This window comes from Mustela lutreola, chromosome 9 (assembly GCF_030435805.1).
Source record: "Mustela lutreola isolate mMusLut2 chromosome 9, mMusLut2.pri, whole genome shotgun sequence".
Taxonomy (NCBI): domain Eukaryota; kingdom Metazoa; phylum Chordata; class Mammalia; order Carnivora; family Mustelidae; genus Mustela; species Mustela lutreola.
Window position 1 is genome coordinate 34,416,138 of NC_081298.1, and position 25,269 is coordinate 34,441,406.

Below are 25,269 nucleotides of genomic sequence, written 5' to 3' on the forward strand. Positions count from 1 at the left end.
ATATTATGCTTAAAGGGTCTGTCCAACAAGAAGACTTAACAATTTAAAATTGTTAAATTTTAAATATCTATGCCCCTAACATGGGAGCAGCCAATTATATAAACCAATTAATAACAAAATCAAAGAAACACATCAACAATAATACAGTAATAATAGAGGACTTTAACACCCCCCCCGAAATGGACAGATCATCTAAGCAAAAGATCAACAAGGAAATAAAGGCTTTATATGAAACACTGGACCAGGTGGACATCACAGATATATTCAGAATATTCCATCCCAAAGCAACAGAATACACATTCTTCTCTAGTGCACGTGGAACATTCTCCATAATAGATCACATCCTAGGTCACAAATCAGGTTTCAACCAGTACCAAAAGACTAAGATCATTCCTTCATATTTTCTGACCACAATGCTTTGAAACTGGAACTCAACCACAAGAGGAAAGTTGGAAAGAACACAAATACATGGAGGCTAAAGAGCATCCTACTAAAGAATGAATGGGTCAACCAGAAAATTAAAGAAGAATTTTTTTAAAATTTATGGAAACAAATGGAAATGAAATCATGACTGTTCAAAATCTTTGGGACACAGAAAAGGCAATCCTGAGAGGAAAGTATATAGCAACACAAGCCTTTAACTAGAAACAAGAAGAGTCTCAAGTATACAGCCTGACCCTACACCTAAAGGAGCTGGAGAAAGAACACCAAAGAAAGCCTAAGCCCAGCAGGAGAAGAGAAATAATAAAGATCAGAGCAGAAATTAATGAACTAGAAACCAAAAGGACAATAGAATAGATCAATGAAACTAGGAGCTTGTTCTTTGAAAGAATTAGTAAGATTGATAAGGTCCTGGCCAGATTTATCAAAAAGAAAAGAGAAAGGACCCATATTAATAAAATCATAAATGAAACAGGAGAGATCACAACCAACACCAAAGAAATACAAACAATTATAAGAACATATTATGAACAACTATACACCAGCAAAGTTGACAATCTGGAAGAAATGGATTCATTCCTAGAAATATATAGACTACCAAAAGTGAACCAGGAAGAAATAGAAAACATGAACAGACCCATAACCAGTAAGGAGATTGAAGAAGTTATCAAAAGTCTCCCAACAAGGGGCAACTGGGTGCCTTCAGCTTGGGTCATGATCTCGGGGTCCTGGGATCGAGCCCCACATCGGGCTCTCCACTCAGCAGAAAGCCTGTTTCTCCCTCTCTCTCTGCCTGCCTCTCTACCTGCTTGTGATCTCTCCCTCTGTCAGATAAATAAATAAAATTTTTTTTAGAAATCTCCCAACAGACAAGAACCCAGGGCCAGATGGCTTCCCATGGGAATTCCACCAAACAACACTTAAAGAATTAATACCTATTCTCCTGAAATTGTACCAAAAAATAGAAATGGAATGGAAACTTCCAAACTCATTTTATGAGGCCAGCATTACCTTTATCCCCAAACCAAAAATCCCATCAAAAAAGAGAATTACAGAGCAATATCCTTGATGAATGTATACAAAAATTCTCACCAAAATACTAGCCAATATGATCCAATAGTACATTAAAAGGATTATTCACCATGACCAAGTAGGAATTATTCCTGGGCTACAAGTTTCATCCAACATCTGCAAATCAATCAATGTGATACAAAACATAAATAAAAGAAAGAACAAGAACCATATGATTTTCTCAATAGATGTTGAAAAAGCATTTGACAAAGTACAGCATCCTTTCTTGATCAAAACTCTTCAGAGTGTAGGGATAGAAGGTACATACCTCAATATCATAAAAGCCATCAATGAAAAATGCACAGCAAATATCATTCTCGATGAGGAAAAACTGAAAGCTTTTCTTCTAACATCAGGATGATGGCAGGACTGTCCACTATCACCACTGCTATTCAACATAGTTCTAGAAGTCCTAGCCTCAGCAATCAGACAACAAAAAGAAATTAAAGGCATCTGAATCAGCAAAGAAGAAGTCAAACTCTCACTCTTTGCAGATGATATGTTACTTTATGTGGAAAACTCAATTAGCAATAATCGCGCCTCGGATAAACCTCATTGGCTACGATACTGCCACTGCGCAAAGCTTATGTGGAAAACTCAAAAGAGCCCATTCCAAAACGGCTAGAACTCATACAGGAATTCAGTAAAGTGTCAGGATATAAAATCAATGCTCAGAAATTAGTTGCATTTCTATACACCAACAAGACAGAAGAGAGGTTAAGGATTTGATCCCATTTACAATTGCAGTCAAAACCACAAGATACCTAGGAATAAACCTAACCAAAGAGGCAAAGAACCTATACTCAGAAAATAATAAAGTACTCATGAAAGAAATTGAGGAAGACACAAAGAAATGGAAAAACGTTCCATGCTCATGGATTGGAAGAACAAATATTGTGAAAACGTCTGTGCTACCTAAAGCAATCTACACATATAATGCAATCCCTATCAAAATACTATCAACTTTTTTTTTAAGAAATGGAACAAATAATCCTAAAATTTGTATGGAACCAGAAAAGACCTGAAATAGCCAGAGGAATGTTGAAAAAGAAAACCAAAGTTGGTGGCATCACAATTACCAGACTTCAAGCTCTATTACAAAGTTGTAATCACCAAGACAGTATGGTACTGACACAAAAACAGACGCATAGATCAGTGAAACAGAAGAGAGAACCCAGATATGGACCTTCAACTCTATAGTCAACTAATCTTCGACAAAGCGGGAGAGAATGTCCAGTGGAAAAAAGACAGTATCTTCTACAAGTGATGTTGGGAAAATTGGGCAACCATGTACAGAAGAATGAAACTAGACCATTTCCTTACACTGCACACAAAAGTAGACTCCAAATGGATGAAAGACCTCAATGTGAGATGGGAATCCATCAAAATCCTTGAGGAGAACACAGACAGCAGCCTCTTCAACCTCAGCCACAGCAACTTCTTCCTAGAAATATTGCCAAAGGCAAGGGAAGCAAGGGAAAAAATGAACTATTGGGATTTCATCAAGATCAAAAGCTTTTCCACAGCAAAGGAAACAGTCAACAAAACCAAAAGACAACCAACAGAATGGGAGAAAATATTTGCAAATGATAAATAGATAAAGGGCTAGCATCTAAAATCTATAAAGATCTTATCAAACTCAACACCCAGAGAACAAATAACCCAATCAAGAAATGGGCAGAAGACATGAACAGACATTTCTGCAAAGACATCCAGATAGCCAACAGACGCATGAAAAAGTGCTCCACATCACTCAGTATTTGGGAAATACAAATCAAAACCACAGTGAGATACCACCTCACACTAGTCAAAATGGTTAAAATTAACAACTTAGGAAATTAGAGATGTTGACAAGGAAGCATAGAAAAGGGAACCCTCCTACACTGTTGGAGGGAATGCAAGCTGGTGCAGCCACTCTGGAAAACAGCATGAAGGTTCCTCAAAAAGTTAAAAATAGAGCTACCCTATGGGCCCAGCAATTACCTTACTGAGTATTTACCCTGAAGATACAAATGTAATGATCTGAAGGGACACATGCACCCCAAAGTTTATAACAGCAATGTCTACAATAGCCAAACTATGGACAGAACCTAAATGTCCATCAACAGATGAATGGATAAAGAAGATATCACACGCAAATAACCCAATCAAGAAGATATCACACACACACACACACACACACACACACACACACACACAGGAATACTATGCAGCCATCAAAAACCTGAAATTTTGCCATTTGCAATGATGTGCATGGAACTAGAGAGTATTATGCTAAGTGAAGTAAGTCAATCAGAGAAAGACAATTATATGATCTTTCTGATATGAGGAATTTGAGAGGCAGGGCGGTGGGTCATCAGGGGAAGGGAGGGAAAAAAATGAAACAAGATGGGACCAGGGAGACTAACCATAAGAGACTCTTAATCTCACAAAGTAAACTGAGGGTTTCTGGGGGATGGGGAGTGGAGGGATGGGGTGGCTGGGTTATGGACATTGGGGAGGGTATGTGCTATGGTGAGTGCTGTGAATTGTGTAAGACTGATGAATCACAGACCTGTACCCCTGGGGCAAATAATACATTATATGTTAAATAAATAAATAAATAAATAAGAATTACATTAAAATCTTCATGTTCCTGGCACATAGCATATGTCCATGGTGAAATTCTTTCACTTAAATTAGTGAAATCAGAGCTACAGAATACTAATTTTTAGAACTCTGTCCTTTAAGAATAGGTTATTAAGCCTCCTCTACTCAAGCAATGCTTAGGATTTTAAGTGGTCTTCTGGTCTTTTTTTTTTTTTTTTTTAGGATTTTATTTATTTATTTGATAGACAGAGATCACAAGTAGGTAGAGAGGCAGGTGGAGAGAGAGGAGGAAACAGGCTCCCCGCCAAGCAGAGAGCCCAATGTGGGGCTCGATCCCAGGACCCCGGGATCATGACCTGAGCCGAAGGCAGAGGCTTTAACCCACTGAGCCACCCAGGCGCCCTGACTCCTGGTCTATCTTGCTCAGCAATTTTCTCTGCATCCACGGGAGAATAGAGGAATGTAGGAATATTGATGGTACGCCCCTTGAGTGTTCATTCAATCTTTGATCCAATATACACAGATATTGGGTAAGGTTATAGCTTCATATCTCCAAGTGGAATCCATTTTCAAGTGATTTTTCTCTGTTTTCAAGGCTTGCTTCTTATTTTTTGGCTGAAGTTCTGTTCTACTTGTACAGACAAAAATAATACCACTATTGAAAACTGACAACGTAGATGAACAAAGGAAGTTACTTAACAAAGAGAAACCCTAGAAGCTTCCCTCCCCTTCCGATTTCTGCCTCCAGTTCTTTCTGTGCGTTTGAAAAATTAACCCTCTGTCCTTGTTTTGCCTGCCTTTGTTTTCTTAGCGTATCGAATGGGAACAATGGTGTCTCTACAGCAAGTAGGTTAACGTTGCTACCATGGGATGAAAGCTTTCAGAAAGGTAAGTGTTTCTGTAATCAATTTATGGGACACGCACATGTCATGTTCCTCAAGGCAGGAACTACATTTCGTCCATGACTGGGAGAGAGGTTATTTTTTATCTTCCTATATCAGGAGATAGCTGTCTTATTAATTTATTTAAATTAACATATAATATAAGTTAATTTATTTAAATTAACATATAATGTATTATATATCTTGGAGGTACAGGTCTGTGATTCATCAGTCTTTTATGATACCCAGGGCACATTATATCACGTTCCCTCTTTAATGTCCAACATCCAGTTACCTCATCCCTCCACCACCGTCGCTTTCAGCAACTGCCAGTTTATTCCCTATGATTAAGAGTCTCTTATGGCTTAAGGAGATAGAGTTTTTTTTTTTTTTTAAAGATTTTATTTATTTATTTGACAGACAGAGGTCACAAGCAGGCAGAGAAGCAGGCAGAGAGAGAGGGGAGGAAGCAGGCTCCCTGCGGAGCAGAGAGCCCGATGCAGGGTCGATCCCAGAACCCTGGGATCATGACCTGAGCCGAAGGCAGAGGCTTTAACCCCACTGAGCCACCCAGGCGCCCCAAAGAGATAGAGTTTTAAATGCTTTGTCAATGGGCAACATGTTAAAAGTGAATAAAAGTTTCAAAGCAAAGCTACAGAAGTCTCTAAGTTTTTAAGGACAGGACTATATAGAGAAATTTTGAAGATGGATATTTTTGATGTATGAACCATCTCCAACCTCTTTGTATGCATATCAAGCCAAAGAGAGCATAGGGGAAATGTCTTACAGGCAGACAACACACATTAAGTAGACACCACGTGTGTGCAAAGCACTTATAAAACTTTTTCCAGCATATAATAATAGACTTTATTCTCAGAATACTGGACTAAGACAAGGATATCTGTTCATTTGAGGCTATGGTACAAAGAATGTGCTCTTTCTTCAGAGCCCACAAAGCTCTGGCCCAAGACAATGGCAGTGGATACCATGTCAAGTTTGAATCTCAAATTGTGTCAAAACATGAGATCCTTTTCAGTACAAGGGGGATTGCTAGGGAAGGCCTACATTTTATGGTTGCAGAAAACTCAGGAAAAAAATGCCTTTAGCGTGTAGGAAACATAAAGGTGCTCATGAATTTGATTTCAGAGCCCATGTTTTTATCCTGCAACTGATACAGAATAAAATGGATAAAGAAAATTAATGTCTTGGGGGGCTTGGGTGGCTCAGTTGGTTGAGTGACGGCCTTCACCTCAGGTCATGATCCCAGAGTCCCAGGATCGAGTTCCGTATTGGGCTCCTGGTTCCGTGTGGAGCCTGCTTCTCCCTCTGACCCTCCCCCTTCTCATGCTCTCTCTCTCTTATTCTCTCTCTCTATCTCAAATAAATAGTCTTTAAAAATTAAAATTAGGGACACTGGGTGGCTCAGTTGGTTGGACGACTGCCTTCGGCTCAGGTCATGATCCCGGAGTCCCGGGATCGAGTCCCGCATCAGGCTCCCAGCTCCATGGGGAGTCTGCTTCGCTCTCTGACCTTCTCCTCGCTCATGCTCTCTCTCACTGTCTCCCTCTCAATAAATAAATAAAATCTTTTAAAAAATTAAAATTAAAAAAAAGAAAAAGAAAATTAATGTCTCTATTTAGACAACTGGTTTCTCCAAATATATTCAGTTGTCTTTTTAGTTACTAAGTTGTTTTACAAGTAATAGTAACAGTAAATGTAGCAGCGTGCACTTACACAGTCCTAACTATGCGCAGGAACTGTTCTAATTCCTGCACACATATATATTGACTAACTCTTCAAAACAGTCTTCCATTGAGGAAATAATGATATGGGAAGTGTTTACGTAAATTTCCCAAGGTTTCATAGAACTGTGGTTTGAACCCCAGCATTCGGGTTCCAGAGTTTGTTCTCTTAACCACTATAGATGTGTTGACCATCTTCATTATAAATCTGTGAAACAGACTGATAGAATATTATGAACTGCTACATTCAGCAGATTATTCAGTAGATGTTTTGTGGATGCCTGAACCCAGTGACCAGAGTATAAAAAGTCCAAAAAAAGCCTCCTATTAATATAGGTATTCATTTATGTGATAATTAAATTCTTATTTAACAACTGTGCTGAGCCCCAAAGATGCCATAGCAAACAAGACTTCCTTCCAACTCTTAAAAGAGCTCAGTCTTTCAGGGAGAATGGATAGGTAAACTAAGGATTAAAGCAGCTTAAGTACCAAAATGGGAGTGGTGGACATCAAGTGAGAGGTTCTTGATTCAGAGTTTTTGGTAGGAGGAAATCAGGGAAGACTTCTTAGAGGAGGTGACCTCCAATCAGAGATCCCGGGAAGATAAGACTTTAATTCATGGAAGAGAAGATGAGGGGTGGCAAGTTCTGGAGAAGTTTAAAAAAAATAGTTCAGGGGTGCCTGGGTGGCTCAGTGGGGTAAGCCTCTGCCTTCAGCTCAGGTCATGATCTCAGGGTCCTGGGATTGAGCCCCACATCGGGTTCTCTGCTCATCGGGGAGCCTGCTTCTGGCCCCCTCACCCCAGCCACCTGCTTCTGCCTACTTGCGTTCTCTTTCTGTCAAATAAATAAATAAAATCTTATTTAAAAAAAAAAGTCCAGATAAATAAAGGAGCACATGAATCAGGCACTTCCCTTCATGCATAAAAAAAGTTAAAAATTTTTGAACATTTTGAATATGTGAGCCCATGACTTTAAACTGGATTCAATAAAGTTAACAACTATTACCTTCTCATTTTGGAGGAACACAGGAATATCAAAGATTATGAAATGGCAATTACTTTTTTCCTACCTATTTTTATTTTATTTTATTTCGTTTTATTTTTCAAAATTTTTTAAAGTAAGTTTCATGCTGGGGTTGAACTCAGGACCCTGAAATCAACATCTGAGCTGATCAAGAGCTGAACACTCAGGCTCAACTGACTGAGCCCCCCAGGGCCCCCCTCCCTATTTTTAGACTGTAGCACTTTAAGATGTGAACTAGATCTGTGTGTGTGTGTATGTTTGTGTGTGTGCAGTGTGTGTGTGTGTGTGTGTGTGTGTGTGTGTGACTACAAGTGAATTCCAGATCTATGGGAATTTTAACACCAACCCAAACTATGCTAACCTGTGAGACTAAAACCCAGTTTATATACATATATATAAAGAATATTCTTCCCCAACATAACTCATATACATATTCTTTTTTATATTATGAAAGAAACATCCATCATGTCTCTATGCAATCTCGTTTGACGAGATCGGGCGCGTTCAGGGTGGTATGGCCGTAGACTGCAATCTCGTTTGAAGACACAATTTTGCTTATCATTGAACAGGCACATACTAACACTGAACAAAAAATGCCAGTAATGTTTTTTTTATTTGTTTCCATTATGTAAGTAGACATTCTATTTTGCAATAAACTAAAGACTGTATTGATAGAAAAACTGCACAGAACATTTTGTAAATGTTTAAAGAATGCTTTTAGAAGTTTTAGCAGAGGCCATCAAATGCAACCAGCATCTTCCTTTTCTACTGCAAAAAGACCACACCAGCAAGAACATTTGAGGCTGTGCTGGTCATCAGAGGTGGAGTCTGTCATTGTATGAAGTCAGTGGTGCTAACACATTAACCAGAAACCTCACTTCCTGTGTTTTGTAGGTGCCAAAGTACGGGTTCTCTCGCCCATGACAAAGCAGGTGTTCATTTAACCTGACAGCAATGTACCTTAAATGAACATGACTCTGAAAATAATGTTATTCCGTTTGACACTGGCATTGAAAGGTGCCGTCTTATTTTCCTGAAGCCATTGAGACATCATCACAAGTTTTTTACTGCTTGGTCATTTAAACCTAAAGCACCAAGCCGTGCAGCTATTGAACTCCATTCATGGAATTATATATTTTAATGTATCCCCTGCATTTCTCCATTCTGGAGGACATTTTGAACGTCTCATTTTTGTATTTCCACCCAGCTTTCTACTCAGTGGGGCAACATGGTGTGTAATTTTGTGGCCGTCTACATAATTCATGTAAAAAAAATGCAAAAAATTTAAGAACATGACAGGAAACCATGACCAGTGGCCAGGATGTGTTTTCCATAAGCTTAATTCCACAGCGGTTGGTATGAAGATGAAAATTGTGATTTCATTTTAGTACTTATTATTATGAATAATAAAGCTGTGAGTCAAAGCACAAAGGTGTGAAGAGAAAGTGGGAAACCAAATGTTACGTTGTGGAAATATTGTTAGAAGGAAAGGGAAGGTTTTTTTGAAGGGAGATACAGTTATGTTTATGTAACACTGAAAGGTAGTCTGAAATGTTAACATGACTGTTTTCATTTTCTGCCAAGATTCCTGTCTCAAAATAAAGTCCCAGGTACACCACAACTGTTCACACCAGATCCTGTTACAGCAGAACTCTGGGTCTGTGACTTCAGGGTGATCCATGAGCATTTTTCACCATTTAACAAAACAGAATAGTGCCTCGTTATTCCACATCTCTGGATAAATTAAATCTTTAAACAATGAAATCTTCCCTTCAACTACAAAACTTTTTTTTCCCCCTTCTTTAACCATGTTACTCTACCATGTAGAAATTTAGTGGCTCTACCTTACTTTGAAGTAAAAAAAGCCAAGCTCTTTATATAACCTATAACAATCCCCCTCACTGTCTTTCTAGCAACTTCTCTACCATCCTTTAAAATCTATGCCCACCCATAAAATTAAGGGTTTCATGACTCTGTGTCTTTACTCAACCTGGCCCCTCTTCCTGAAATGTCCCCCCTCTTCCCTCTCTTACACAAGCCTATGGGATCCTAAGGCTTGTCTTTACCTGTTCAGTCCCATGTTTGTTTTCTCCTGTCCTTTCCCTTGTCATCAGTTTTGGTCTTTGCTTCCTCTGCGACAGTGGAAGCAAAATTAGCACTTACCTCAGAATTGCTTGGAGGACCGATTGAACTACAGAAAGGTGGATGCCACCCCCCAAATTTCTAATCAGGTAGGTAAGAACTAGACAAGAGCTTTGCCTTTTTCCATTGCTGCTGGTGCCAGACTCAGACTAAGAACCACTGCTCTAGGAAATCATTTCCCCTTTATAATGGCTCTTTCAAATTTCCAGAAGACTTTAAAACCAGATGACTTGATCTTAATAAAGCTAAAAGAAACATCCTTTAAACGAGAGTCTGAGATTTTCTGGAAGACAAGTGAATTTTGGTTTATGAATTTTGTGCCCACCACTTTGGTTTCTTGGAGATCTTTTTATACCTCCGGCTCAGGCTTTGTTCTGGGAGGTTCAAGTAAGATAATAAATAACCTCTATATAAGTGAGCTTTGATTCCACCTTGATTATAGTATTTCTGGACTGTCAGCATCCAATTTTTGAAGTTTTCTACCATGCAAACCTCCCCGGCAGAGCATCTTAGAGCAAATGTTCTCGAACTTCCACGTGTATAAAAATTTTCTAGGGAATCTTGTTAAAGATGCAAAGTCTGCAACACCAGCCAGGAACTCAACAGGGGGGAAATAGGGAGATGTCCTGTGTAGCTTGTTGGCCTCACAATACAGTCCCTGTTCAGCAGTCGCTTCCTGAAGAGACAGCTTAGCAGAATGTGGTGATTCTGCAGTGTTTCCTTTCCAGTTACCTTTCTGTAAGCTGCTCCTTCTCCAAGTCCGTGCTCTCCCAGAAAATCAAAGAGGACTTCAGTCTTATCAGATAACAAACATCTCATTTTCTTGGAACCACCTCAAGAACAACCAAATGCCAGACTTCTAGACTTTCCTAACTGAAAGATTCCAAGACCTAGAATATCCTTTCCAAGGCGGAAGGAAGGAAGGAACGAACGAACGAACGAACGAACGAAGAAAGAAAGAGAAATAAGGAAAGAAAGAAAGAAACTTTTCAATTATATCTTTTTAACCCCAGTGCCTATGCATTCTGAAGTGAATAGCATTTACTTGCAATATCACATATTTCTGGTCTTAAGCAAACTTTTGTAAAAATAAAGGTAAATTTATTCTCAAATGTCCTAACAATAGACTGTGTTTGTCCTCAGAATATACACATTTTGAAAGTTTCTTTTTGTGTTAAAGTTGGGTGATGATTTCTAGTCTTGAAATATAAGTACCTTGGGGAACTAACACAATGTATTCAATCTATTGACTGCCTTAAAATTGAAGGGGGAAAAAAAGCAAAACTTTATTAGCAACATTGTCTAGACAGCTTCCTTCAGGCAGAACAAACAGTGGCCAGTCCTGGCTGGATGCTTTGCCCTTTGGGAAATGGGCAGTCACAGATAGCTGAGGGCTCTGGGAGGAGGGGAGTGGCTGGGGGCAATCTCCACTTCTTGACACAGCAGTAGAGCAGGACCCAGACCACTAAGCTTCTTTAGGTCCTGTATGGTGGGCAGTCACTACCTTCTGGTCCAATGACAGATTCCTGTTTTCCCTATAGCTGGAAGGTTCAGAGAACACTTTTATTCTTCATTCTGGATTTGGACTCAACAGATGCCAATGGAACTTCTGCTCTGTGCTCCAGCCCTCCTGATCCATGGTCTTGCCCAGCTTGGTGAACAGCCACTCCATTTATCCAGTTGCTCAGGCCAATTTCAGTCATCTTTGCTTCATCTCTTTCCCTTATAGCCATGGCCAATCCATTAGCTAATGCTGTTGGCATCACCTCTGAAACCAGAATTTGATCATTCATACCACCTCGTTTGCCACTGTGTTCTAAGCCACAATCACCTCTTGACTGGATTTTTGGAATATCTCTCCTTACCTGGTCCTTCCACATCTTCCACATCTTCCCTTGGCCAACAGCACTCTTTTTTTTTTTTTTTTTTTAAGAATTTATTTATTTATTTGACAGACAGAGATGACAAGTAGGCAGAGAGGCAGGCAGAGAGAGAGAGGAGGAAGCAGGCTCCCTGCCGAGCAGAGAGCCCGATGTGGGGCTCAATCCGAGGACCCTGGGATCATGACCTGAGCCAAAAGCAGAGGCTTTAACCCACTGATCCACCCAGGCGTCCCGGCCAACAGCCTTCTTAACAGGGCAGCCAGAGTGATCCTCTGACGACATAAACCAGATCATGTCATAGTTCTCTATTCAAAAGTCCCCAGTAATTCCCATCCATCTTTAAAAAATTTACCAGGTTTTGCAGGGACTAATTCCTACCACCCCACCCTTCCCATATACACATTACTCTTTTAACCTCCTTACTTATCCTCTCTCCACTTGTTCCCTCCTGCAACAAAGCCACCCTGGCTTCTAGCAGTTTCTGGAGCATTCCTAACATGATCTCACTTTAGAGCCTTGGCCTAGAGTGTGCTGGCCCAGATATCTACATAGCTAGCTTCTAGCCTCAGCAAGTGCTTACTCAAATGTCACCTTGTTAGTGCCCAATCTCTCTATTTAAATAACAACCCTCCCTGCTCCAGCCCTCACACTCCTTATCCACCTCTTGATTTATTTTTCTCCCTTAGGTCTTACCACCATCCAACATACTAAAAATTTTATTCATATTTTCATTGCATATTTTCCCTAGTAGAATGTAAGCACCATGAGAACAGTGATTCATGTCTGTTGGGCTCACATGTTGATGCCCAGACCTTGCACAGTGTCTGGCACGTTTGTGGCTCAACGAATATTTAAAGGAATCTTGCCACCTGCCAAATACCCAGTCAGTGTGCTTGGCCCCATGAGTAGATAAATCAACAAGGCAGAGATGGCCCCTGCTTTTATGGGATTTATAATTTAGAGTTGGACTCTCTAATAGGGTAGTCACATGTGACTACTTAAATTAGGTAAAATTAACTAAAGTTGAAGATTCAGCTTTCCAGGTCACACTAGCCATCCTTCAAGTGTTCAAGAGTCCCATGTGGCTTCCCTGTTGGACAGACCAGATGGAGAGTATTTCCATGATCATAGAAAGTTCTATTGGATAGTGCTGATAGAGATGTTGTGTTGTGATAAATAATTTAGTTTTCATCTACTTCAATTACCCCATTTACAGGTGAGGAAACTGAGGCTCAAGGAAACAGGGACTTGAACGAGACTACACAGCTCATTCATAAGAAATCCAGTACTAAACCCATTCTTCTGATGTCCAGTGTGCAAATTAAACATGTTATTAATATACTGCCTACTTCTCTTGACAAATCAACATATGAAACAAACAAAAGAACCCCCCAAAAGCCTTCTTTTTGCCCTATGATGTGAATATATTTAACTACAAAGACAGAAAAAAGGGATTATTTAGTCTCTTTTTCTCTGCTATTGTCTGAACCCATTTCCTATTTGGAAGGGATTTCCTCCTGCAGGAGGCTTGGCGAAGTGTAGAACTTTTTAGAAGTTGGAAAACAGCCTGATGGATTTTTCCCCCCTCCTTTATCTGGTAGGTGGGTGGGTGGTAGATTTTTTAGCACGTTTGGTTAATCAGATGCTCCTCACCAGGACTTTTCATGGGGGCAAGACAAAAATTTGGCAGCTGCTTTCATTCCCTCTGGTCACAGCAACTGTACTATAGTGGAACAGTCCTCAACTCGAACTCACCTTGTTTCCTGTCCCTTTTTGAATCCCACTCACTTATCCTTCCTCCTGTTTATGTGCAATTCCTAATATTCCTAATTTGGAGAGCTCAAATTATCCATAGTTCATTTCTGTTGCTCATAGCTAAAAACTCTAATAAAATGCACTATTCACATTAAAATCCATTTGGTTTTAAATGAATGCTTCCTGCGTTTCTATTTACACAGAACCTTGAACATCGGGCCATCCCATAGCTTACATGGAAGCTACAGCTTATAGCTGAACAGTAGTCATGGTGATAGACTCCTCGGACCCTCCATCTTTCTCATTCCTTTAAGGAATTAGCTGATTCAATAGATTGTGTGTTCGATAATGAAGAAGAACAAAATGCAACCATTTCCAGATTCCTGGGTCACTCAGCTTTGGAAAGCCCTCCGGGGAAATACTTGGAAAGCTGAGGCTTGAAGGGCTCTGTTGCTTCAGAAGTTGTGATGATAAATACTTCTTTGTGATCTGTGAAAAGTTGGTCGTCAGGGACTGTGAGTCCTTCTCATCCATTCAGGGAATTTTCTGAAGCGAAAATTCAGGGAGCAAGGTTAAGCTGTTAAAGAACTTTCTCAGTTTGAATATCCAGAGTAAAATTGTTCATGAGGACATAGAAATAAAATTGTCTTCTATATGAATTTACCATATTTAATTTCCTTTCCTCAAATGATTAGACATTTAATTTTTTTCTAAAACAAGCATCTATATCAACCACATTGACTTCATTGATATTTATAACCATCTTATCCAATAATTGCTAAATACACATTGTTTTCAAGTATAAGCAGTCGATTCATCAAGATAGGCCAAATGCTGGGGCATGGGAAAAAAAGCTCTCTATAAATTTAAAGAGCTTGAAATCCTACAAAGTATGTACTCCGGCCATGATGGAATTAGATTAATAACTTAAGACATCAGAAAACCTTCAGATATTTGGAAATCAAATGACATGCTTATAAATAACCTGTAGGTCAAAGGAGAATCACAGTGGATATCAGAAAATTTCAAACTGAATGATAAAAGTAAAATCTAAATGAATTCAAGTGGAAGAATGTTTTCATATTCAAAGATAACAACAATAATTAATTAAAACCTATCTCAAGTTTGCATGGCACTCTACAGTTTATACATATTCTGACATTTCATCTGAACGACCACTGTAGGGAGGGTGTTGACACACCTGGACAGGACATTAAACATGTCCATGCTTTGAAGGAGTCATAAGGAGGCCTGTCGGTCCACTGGTTGACTTACGGATCTGGCTCCCTACTCTGGCTTCCAAATGGGCCTCATGAGCGTCCCTCAACCAGCCTCCATTGTCTCCGCATCTGAGCCTATTTGGTCTCCTCCCTTGGAATACACAATAACACTCAAGAACAGTTGTATATGGACTCGTATGTCTTCCTTTTCATTGGATAGTTTAAATGAAGGTTAGCTGTGACTTATCTTCTCCTCCTCAGTAAATGGGCCAGCACACAACAGCTGTTTCATGTGACTAGTGACTTCCAAGTTGGACAGACCAGATGTAGAGCATTTCCATCAAACCAGAAGTTTCTGCTAGATAGTGCTGATATTTTATCTCTTGGTAGATAATTCAGACGTAGCCCAATGCTTTTCCATCACAGAAGGATCTTTCTATTTGGCCATATTTGGTAATGAAAAACTTAATTCCACTTAAAATAATGTCCAAAGGAAGTACTGAAGAAAGATTTTGCTATTGAAATAAGGCAGGAGTAACTAGAGAGAAGAAGCTGTTCTTCCTGAGACCACCATGGCCTAAGTCCAGCCCATCCTTTAAGTCACTCCACAGTGAAGTTTCCAAAGCTCCAGTCTGATTTCTAGCTTAATCCTCACTTTGAAATCTTTCAGATACCCATCCCCTTACTTTGCTTTTTGAGATAAGGTCCAAATCCTTGTCAAGGTTTATAAGGGTCTCCCTTCACCATCCATCCTCTATTTGCCCCTCTCTCTCTCTCTTTCTCTCTCTCTCTCTCTCACACACACACACACACACCTCATTTCCTGTGACCTTCCAGCCCCTTCACTCTGTAGTCTGGTTGGACCAGGAGGCACTTGCACTTCCATGTACAAAACATCTTCTTGGGAACCTCAGTGCCTTTGCACATTCTACTCAACCTGTCCACCTTCTTCCCCCTGCTTACTTTACCAGAGTAGCTCTTTCAGGTTACAGTTTGGTATTGCTGTGTTATGCATCCATTACATAATGTATTTTTCACTCACTTCATATTGGCATCACACCATGCTACCATCATTTGTCTAAAAATACGTAAGTATGATAGGCCACTGTTTTCCTTTATGATCCCTTGTGATGGTAACATAGTGTATGTCATGATGACAAGTTCAACAAATAATTGTTGAATGAATTAATCATTGAATGGTATCAGTGTTACATATGATAGGAAACATGTGAAACCAAGATCAGTACAAAGCAATATATAATGAAATTCTGAGTTAGTTATCTTCCAACTTGTATTCTATGAGAAATATGTGCAGCAAGCAAAAAAGTAACAAAAACAGCAGAAAGTATTTGCAGCTGTAATAAAGTTAAGCATTTTGAGATTGGGAGATTATCCTAGCTTATCTGCAGAGGCCCCAAGTGCAATCACAAGTATCGTTATAAGAGGGAGGCGGAGAGAGGTTACCCCCACATGAGGAGAAGGCAGTGTGAAGACAGAGCAGAGAGATTTTAAAGGCATTGGCCCTGAAGCCTGGGGTGCTGTGGCCACACACTAAAGAGCAGCTACCAGAAGGTTGAAGATACAGGAAACAGATTCTCTTCTAGATGCTCCAGAGAGAGCACAGCCCTGCCGACAGGTTGATTTTGGACCAGTGATACTGACTAAAGCCACAGGAAACTAACATACATCAATAAAATAGGAAGTTATTAAGGAAGGATTCAGGCAAGAGGTAGACTTTGAACTTGACCTTGAGGTAATTGGTAGATTTTGTTAGTTTGGATGTTGAATGGGCATTCTAAGGCAGGGATGGATTGCTTTCACATTAGCAAAATTTAAAATTCTGAAGGAGAATAATAAGTGTATAAATTATAGTCATTCTCGTTGCTATGACAAACAAACCCAATCCATGGGGTTAACAGTGTAAAAAGTTATTTCTCTTTCATAAAACCCGAAGTCCATGGTTAGTAGCTGGTAGGTGCTTCATGCAGTTAGTCATAGGCTCTTAGGTGACTCTGAGGGGTGCCCAGGATATTAACTTTCACATAATATACACATGAAAAAGCCTGGAGAATCACACAGAGGAAATCTTCATGTCCTAAGCTTGAAAATTTTTGTGAATATGCTATTGTCTACTGTTATAGACAGAATGTTTGTATCCCCCTAAATTCATATGTTGAAACATAACCCCCCAAGGGTTGATATTTGGAGGTGGGGCCTTTGGGAAGTATTTGGGTCACGAGGGTAGTACCCTCATGAATGGTATTAGTGTCCTTATAAGAAGAGACCAGAGAGCTAGCTCACTCTCTTTCCGCCACATGAGGACACAAGAGAAGTCAGCAGTCTATACCCTGGAAGAGGGTTTGCACCAGAATCCAACCATGCTGACACCCTGATCTCAGACTTCCAGCCTCCAGAATGATAAGAAATAAATGTTGAGGAATAAATGTCTGCTGTTTAGAAGCTACACTCTATGGTACGTTATAGCAGCCCAAACTAAGACTATTACATTCCAGTCATATGGCCACACCTTACTTCAAAAGAGCTTGAGAAATGCAGGCTCTCCATGAGCCCACCAAAAAAAAAAAAAAGGAAATGGATTGGTGAACTCACAGTTCATTCTTTTGGTTCTCAAATACTCTCTATTTTTTTCCCATCCAAGAACATATCACTTCCCCAAGGGAGACAACTCAAAGCTCCACCTAGCCTGATTCTTGGATCACAGGTGATAGCAGACACCACTCCATTCAGATGTGGCTCCTGAGAGCCCAATGCCCTGTCTGAAAAGACAAAGTATCTATCTTCAAGCCCCCACAACACACACTACACCATGATCCAGCAGAGACTAAATGAATCTTCTGTTCATAAAAGGAAATGATGGGAGACACGTATGGAGCAATTATGAGATCCTGGAAGTAGGCATTGTGAACCCCCTTCCTCCACAAACACCCTAAGGCAAGGGGGAGTATCTTGATACATCCTGATTCTGCTGTCTGGGAGAGTTCCCTTGTCCTTGATCCCAAGTCCAAAGATCTGCACTCAAGGCATCTCTGTCTTATCCATAAGACTCCATGGCCGTATCCAAGGAGCATAATAAATATACTTTTCTTAGTCGCCATATCCAAGGAGCACAGTGAGTATACTTTTCCTAGACTTGGGGACACACAGCTTTCATAACCAGATCCTAGTTGGTGTAGCTTTCAGTTCTCTGAAGGTTGTGCTGTTTTCTTTCATTTTTCCCAGCATGTATTTACTAAGTTTATACTCTGTGTGAGTCCCTGTGAGGCAGTGAGAAAGTTGGGCACCATAGTTTTAAGACACAGACAAAAAAGGTCCCTCTTTTCTTGTATTTTATAATCTAGTGAAGGAGACAGACTGAAGGTTATTTTAAAGTTCAAACAAGCCAAACTTTTTCAGTCCTGGCTCACAGTTTCTTTGGCAAAGCAATGGCTTCAAAAATTTAGTATGCTCACGTCATTACATAGTTCTGATCCTAAACATAGATTTCAAATCTGGTTTTTGTTAGTTTGTGCCCTAGCCCCCGTGTCATTCTCTTTAGCTAATGACAGCTACTTTGAGAACATGTGAAGCAGTGGGTGGAGATGGGAGGAAGGGAAGCCACTTGTGGAATCCTTATCTCTGGCTGAAACACTTTGTTCAAACATGAAGCCTTCCTGGAACTTTCTCAATTGAAGTCTTTTCAATTCCATCCATTACTATCTGAGGGCCCAACCTTGGAATGGAGACCCTTGATTTCCTTTGATGTTGGCTTTGAAGCTGACCATTTCTTGTCTAAGTCTAGAGTGATCTTCTGATACCTAGCTAAAATCCATCTGGAGTTGCTAACACACAAATAAGGCGACCCTTACACCCACTTTCCATAGGGCAGTGATCCTCAGAATTTGATCCCAGGAACAGCAGCATTAGCATCACCTGGAAAGCTGTGAGAGATGCAAATTCTCAGCTCAGATGTATTAAACCAAATGCTTGAGATGTGGTGCCCAGGAATCCGCGTTTTCACGCACCCTCCAACTGACTCTGATGCACACTGACTCTGAGTTCCACTGGTCTGTGGCTATAGCGATGGGCCTTCCAGATTACAGCAGGTAGAAATCAGCTGCTTGGAACAGAGACTACATGTTGCTGGGAGAATAACACAAAATCATATAGGGAAAGAAGAGCAATCAGCTTTTATATTAAGATAATTATTTTCAGATATGGAGAAAGTCAACACGGTTTTTTTTTTTTTACCAAAAATTTTAATTAAGAATTACAGATTCTTTGGGACACGTAGGTGGCTCAGTCAGTCAAGCATCTTTCAGCTCAGTCATAATTTCAGGGTCCTGGGATCTAGTCCTACATCGGGCTTCCTGCTTACTGGGGAGTCTGCTTTTCCTCTCCCTCGGTCCCTCCACCTCCACTCATTCTCTCTCTTTCTCTTTCTGTTTCTCAAAAAAATAAACAAAATCTTTTTAAAGCAAAGAATTATAGGCTTCTGAAGACGATTCTATTCTTCTACAGTCATTGTGCACGCAGTTGGCATTAATGGTTTCCCTTTAGATGATGTCATCATACAGTGTTTTCATTTCCTTTAGGGATCAGTTCCTTTCCTACTCCGTGTGGTCTTAAGGGTACTGTCAATCGTAGAATTCCATGGTTACAAAAGAAAGTTTATAACTCAGGCTCAGCTACATCTGGTAAAGCACCCACATGACATTAGCAATTATTATGTGACTCCAGCAGTCAGTCCACCAATGACTCTACCAATCAGATCCAGTAGCTAACTAATATTTGGCATTGAAGTCCACAGTTGTCTGTTCACCTGTTCACCAGCCTAAGTACAAAGCCAGCCTGGTTCTTTATAATACCCCATATTCACTAAAGCAAGAAATACTGGTTTTTGTAATATACAAACCCCCAAATTTCACACAAATAAATTAATTTCTTGCTCATGCAGAGCCAGGGCGAATGTTTCCAGACGGCAGGCAGCCTTCCACACAGTCAATCAGGGACCTAAGCTCCTTCCAACTTGGGCCTTCATCCATCTCCTTGGTTTCAGAGTCTACAGCCGTGTCTCCTCCATCTGGTTAGCACATAGGAAAAGAGAACGTGTATGAACAACTGGGTGGGAGGTGTTCATGGGCAAAACCTAGACATGACACCCATCACCTCCTTCCACATTCCATTATTCAGAACATAGTCAGATGACCACATCACCTACAAAGAAGGCTGGGAAAGGAAGCCTGGCTATGTGCCAGGTGGTAAATGAGAAAGATATTTTGTCAATTCATAGCAGTCTGTGCCACATACCCCACTCACACTGACTGGTCCGAGTGGTGGACATGTGACCTGAAGCAGCAAATCAGAATTCATCCTTAGGATTTACATATACTAAAATGGAGTGTAAGAGGTTTCCTTTTAGTTCTAAGGTCATTAGGGTAAGTCTAAAGTTGTCTGTCCAACGGTGTTCTCTTCTACCTCATCTACAGAGTAAGAACAAGGGCCCAACGCACAGAGAAACTCTGTCAAAGTATTAAGTGAGTCTTGAGTTTGTTTGGCATCTTCCATCAATCACTTCACAGGTCAGCTCCAAATTCATCCTTTCTAGCAACCAGAGTCAACAAGGTCTCTCTTTTCTCAAGCAAGTTTGAATTGAGCCTTGATATATACAGCCTTGGTGAATTGCTTGGCTGCTTTCCTGATGTAGCTTATCATCAAGCCCTAGAAATTCATCTATAATATCTCTACTAGAGCGAAAAGGAAGAGAAAAGGCAGCTGTAGTTCAGTTTGAAGCAAATAAGTTGTTTCTACCCTTTTTTTTTTCTTATATTACTTTATGGCTTTAAAACACATGCATTTGTTGCATAGATAAGTAAAAAAAAATTGTAAACACAGAAAACTCATTTTTAAAAAAACCAATAGCCAGTATGCCACTAAGTCTTATCAAAATTTTTGTGCTAACAATGATTTTGGTGTTTCACCCAGATGCCTAACTGATGCAAATGTTAGCTGTTCATAGTTCACAGATGCACCCTTGCCCTTGGCCTATGGAACCCACTTTACTTGGAATAGCCTGGGAATTGCTGGAGGGAGCCCCCAGTCAGTTCCTGAGAAGGTGGTATTAAAGTCCAGACCCTGTGGGGTTTTGTGTTCTTTCTCTTTTAGGGACACACACAGAGAGAGAATGCACAAGTGGGGAAGGGAAGGGGCAGAGGGAGAAAGAGACTGAACCAGTTTTCACACTTAGTGCAGAGCCCAAGATGGGGCCTCGATCTCACAACCCTGAGATCATGACCTGAACCAAAATCAAGAATTGGATGCTTAATGGACTGAGCCAACTTGGGTTCCCCAGACCCTGTGCTTTAAGGGACAATACCCTCATAGTGGCATTCATGCCCCAGAGCACCCCATTAGATCAGGCTGAGTATAGACTTTCAGTGAAACTAATCCTATCTGGCTTCTTTCCTGGAGCTATCCTGAAGGTTTCTCCTGGAGAACATCTCAGATTCTGCTTAGTAAGGAATCTAACCTAAAGCATCATCTTTAGCCCCTTCATATTTCATATCTACCTCTTCTTTTTTATTTCAATTGAAACTGCCTTCATCCTACCTCTCACGGTGTACAACTCAAGTGCCCCTTCCACAAATTCCCAGTGCTATTGAATCAGGGCACTGCTATTTGGAGACATAGGCTGGGCAATTTGGTATCACTTTTTGAAGCATTATCTTAACCTGGAGATCTAATACTTCTTCACAGGTATGCCATTGGTTTTAAGATACTTTGTTTCATTATTTTATGTGCCTTTAAGTGAAAAAAAAAAAAAAAAAAGAAACGCTGGCAGGGAAGTTTTAACATGCCATTGGACGTTAGTTGCATTCCAACTTCAGAGAAAATAAAATATAAAAAGACATATATCCTATAACCAATATAATGCAGGAATTTCTAGACTTTGGTTCAGAGCACTGCCTTTGGGAGACATGAGTGGTGGAAGGAGTGACATCAGCAATGTAGCAGAATAAGACATCCTTTGACTGTGTCCCAACACCAACAACAAAGATTTGGCATCCATCCATGGACAAAAGTGCCTTTATGGGAGATGTGGAATGCAGCCCAATCTGTCAATATGGGGAGGAATCTCACCCACCTGTGCACTGGGTAGTAGGCTGAGATATGTCATTCCCAGCTGTGGACTTTGCAGTGACCTATGAACCAGCTCCAACCCCTCTTGGCCATGGTACAGGAGCCCCTCCCTGAAGAGCACTGTCCCAGAAAATCCCCCAAAGATGAGAGAGTCTTTGTGGAAATCCAGGTTTCCAGTGGAGAAGTTCCAGCACATTGTTAGAGAAAAAACAAACAAACAAGCAAACAAACAAACAAAACACAGGATCAGATGCATAGGAGAAGGTAAAAGGTATATCTTGCCTTTATCCACATCAGCCCTCCCCCAAGGGGGCACAGCTCAGGGTCAAGAGATCTTCTCAACTTGTGATTTCTCCCATGGGGAAAGAGTGAGAGCATGTGAGTGAGTGCCCAGCTTCCCCAGTCATGCAGGATATTGCCAAAGAGGCCCATTTCTAAGTCACACCATAAGGAGTATGGAATCATGACTGGGGGGCGGGGGGAGGCAGGGAGCAGCTGTTCAGCAGATAGGACTCTCAGAAGACATTAAAAGGACACAAATTTTACTAACTGCGCCACAGACTCTACCAAGAAGCCCACCCATGAGCTGCTGGAGGCACATCACCCTCAGATCCTCTCAACTGGCCCATGGCCCCAACACCCCATTTGTCTCACTCACACACACCCCCCACCCTGTGGTTGGCTACCTGGGCTCACTCCCACTGGCAGTAGTGAGAAAGAACTTTTGGCAGATAGCTAGTGAGCATGTGCAGAAAGCCAGCCCAAATTTGTGGGAAATGGGGAGATGTTGATGAAAGGATATAAACTTGCAGTTATAAGATGAATAAGATCTTGGGTTTAATGTGCAGCACGATGACTATGGTTAACAATATTGTATTATGTACTTGAAAGTTGCTAAGAGAGTAGATGTTAAGTGTTCTCACCACAGGAGAAAAACAGTAATTATATGAAGGAATGGAGGTGTTTAACTAACCCCATTGTGATAATCATTGCACAATACATAAATGTATCACATCATCAGGTTGTCTACCTCAAATTTATACAATGTTATATGTCAATTATATTTCAATAAAGACCGGAAAATGTTTTAAATAGAAATCATTGTTCACCAACCAAAAAAAAAAGAACTCTGGCTTTGAATGCTAATTTTGATTCAGGGTTTAAATTTTGGCTCTGCCATTTGTTAGTTGAGTGATATTGAGAATTTACTTCAGCTTTCAGAATAAAACCTTAAATTGGGGGCTAATAACAGTTTATAAATCACAGAGTCACTGAGACTGTGTAATGAGTTGATGTAAGCAAGCGGCTATATAGAAAGAGATGATGATAGAAGTTTCGAGTGCCTACCCAATGGCTGCTTCCCTCTCTCCTTTATTAACAGAACCCCCAGCTTTATTTACCTACCCCAGAGGGCCATGTCCATTAAAAGACCAGGATTCTCTTAAGTTCAAAGGGTGGTAAATCATAATTTGCCTAAATTAATCTGACTTATCCCCCTCTTGTTAAGTGATTGATTTAGGCATAGATATATGATATACTTCTGGCTAAATTGATGTGAGAGGAAGTGTTTTGTAGCAACTTTAACCATGGCATACATGACAGGGGAGGTTTTGGAAGTTGTCGTCTGCATGTGAAGCTTCGATTGGCTGTCACCATCTTCGTAACAATTGGTGAGCAATATCTGCATGCTGAGAATAATAGGACAGAAACAAAGAGGTCCCTGGGTCTTTGATGATACTGATGAACCTCTGAATTAATCAAATATAGAGTCCCCTACCTCTGGACTTTTTTTTGCCAGTAATTAATGGCATCATTGAAGTGAGTTCACTTCAGTTTTCTTTTATTATTTGTAGCAGAAAAGTTTCAGAATTGATGTCATGCCTAATAATTATGAACTCATCTTTATTTCTGTTTCTAATATTACTGATTTATTTGACCTCAATGCCCCAAAGGTTCCTCATTTATCAAGTGAAGGATAAAAAGACATTTACTTTTGAGATTTGTCAATAGGATGGATGAGATAATGCATAAGAGTGCTTAGTCCATTGGCTAGTCCAAAGAAAGCATTCAACAAAGGGTTTATCCTTGTCCTCTTCTTTATCCTTCTCTTTTCCCTCCTCCTAATATATAGTATTACTACATAGGCCAGTGTTGTAGACTGTATTGTTTTTACACAATTCTATCTTTGTAACGGGATTATGCCTTGGTTCATTATGAGGAAAGACTACTCTGTGCACCTTACTGACTTTGAGCTTGACTTTAGCCAAAGGAATATGAGCAGATATAATCTCAACCAAGTCTGTTTGAAGATTTTGAATGTTCTCATCTCATTTTACCCCCTTTCTGGTCTTCCTATCATTTGCCCTAAAAACAACATGCCCGAGTCCTCTCCATTCCTTCAGTCTGGGTTCCAGAACAATAGACACATGAAGCAGATCTAAACTTGTTCTGCAGTCCAAAGCTGGTCTGGCAAGCTCCAGGAGGGAAATCTGACTGCAAAATGTGTATTCCTATACCTCCTGGAGATATGGAGGCTGTCTATTATGTAGCATTATTGCAGCAAAACAAACAAACAAAAAACCTAAGTTGGTTAGGCAGCTGCCTTCGGCTCGGGTCATGATCCCAGCGTCCTGGGATCGAGTCCCGCATCGGGCTCCTTGCTTGGCAGGGAGTCTGCTTCTCCCTCTGCCTCTGCCTGTGTTCGCTCTCTCTCCCTCTCTCTCTCTGACAAATAAATAAAAAATCTTAAAAAAACAAACAAACAAACAAAAACAAATAGAACCTCAAAGTCTTCCCCAAATTTGTTTCATGGTCCAGAAAGACCCGTGACATCTGGCGTAGGCCCCAGACAGTGGAAGATGCTGATTGGACAATTGGATTTGGGAATCTCCAGCTGATTATGTTCTAAGAAGTGAAAAGCCCATGCTGCTAGACAGATCTCCTCTTCACATCTTTTATTTGCCAGGCATGGTGCAGGTTCTTTGCACTGCAGGTTTCTTCAGGAAGCCCAGTAATGGTAGTTGAGATGAAGTAGGCTAAGTCTGACTTGGAAGGAGGAAAATGGTTTGGACACCACCAGAGCCATCGCTTCCTTACTCTGTGTGCAACATAAATTACTCCAGGGGCAGCAAATCTGAGAAGCTGGAAGGAGCATCATATGCAGAACAGAGAGAGAAGTCAGCTGGTGGGGAACAGGAATGGGAGACCAGAACAAGAATTAAAAGTGCAGAGTCCAGGAAGCTCAGTCCAGAAGAGCAGTGAGATACTCCAAGGCCACACACTGGGGAAAAAAAAATCCATTTGAGATGCATGTGGAGGTCAGTCTTGGAGAATGGGTGAGTCCTAGAGTATGTGGCAAAGGAGACAAGTAAGTGTCTCTCAGG

The 25,269-nt window shown here is 40.5% G+C and overlaps 1 pseudogene; it reads right to left on the bottom strand.

Annotated features, from left to right (window-relative positions):
- Nucleotides 1-1,937: 1,937 nt before the first annotated feature.
- LOC131808634 (U4 spliceosomal RNA) lies at nt 1,938-2,097 on the bottom strand (annotated as a pseudogene).
- Nucleotides 2,098-25,269: the final 23,172 nt, after the last annotated feature.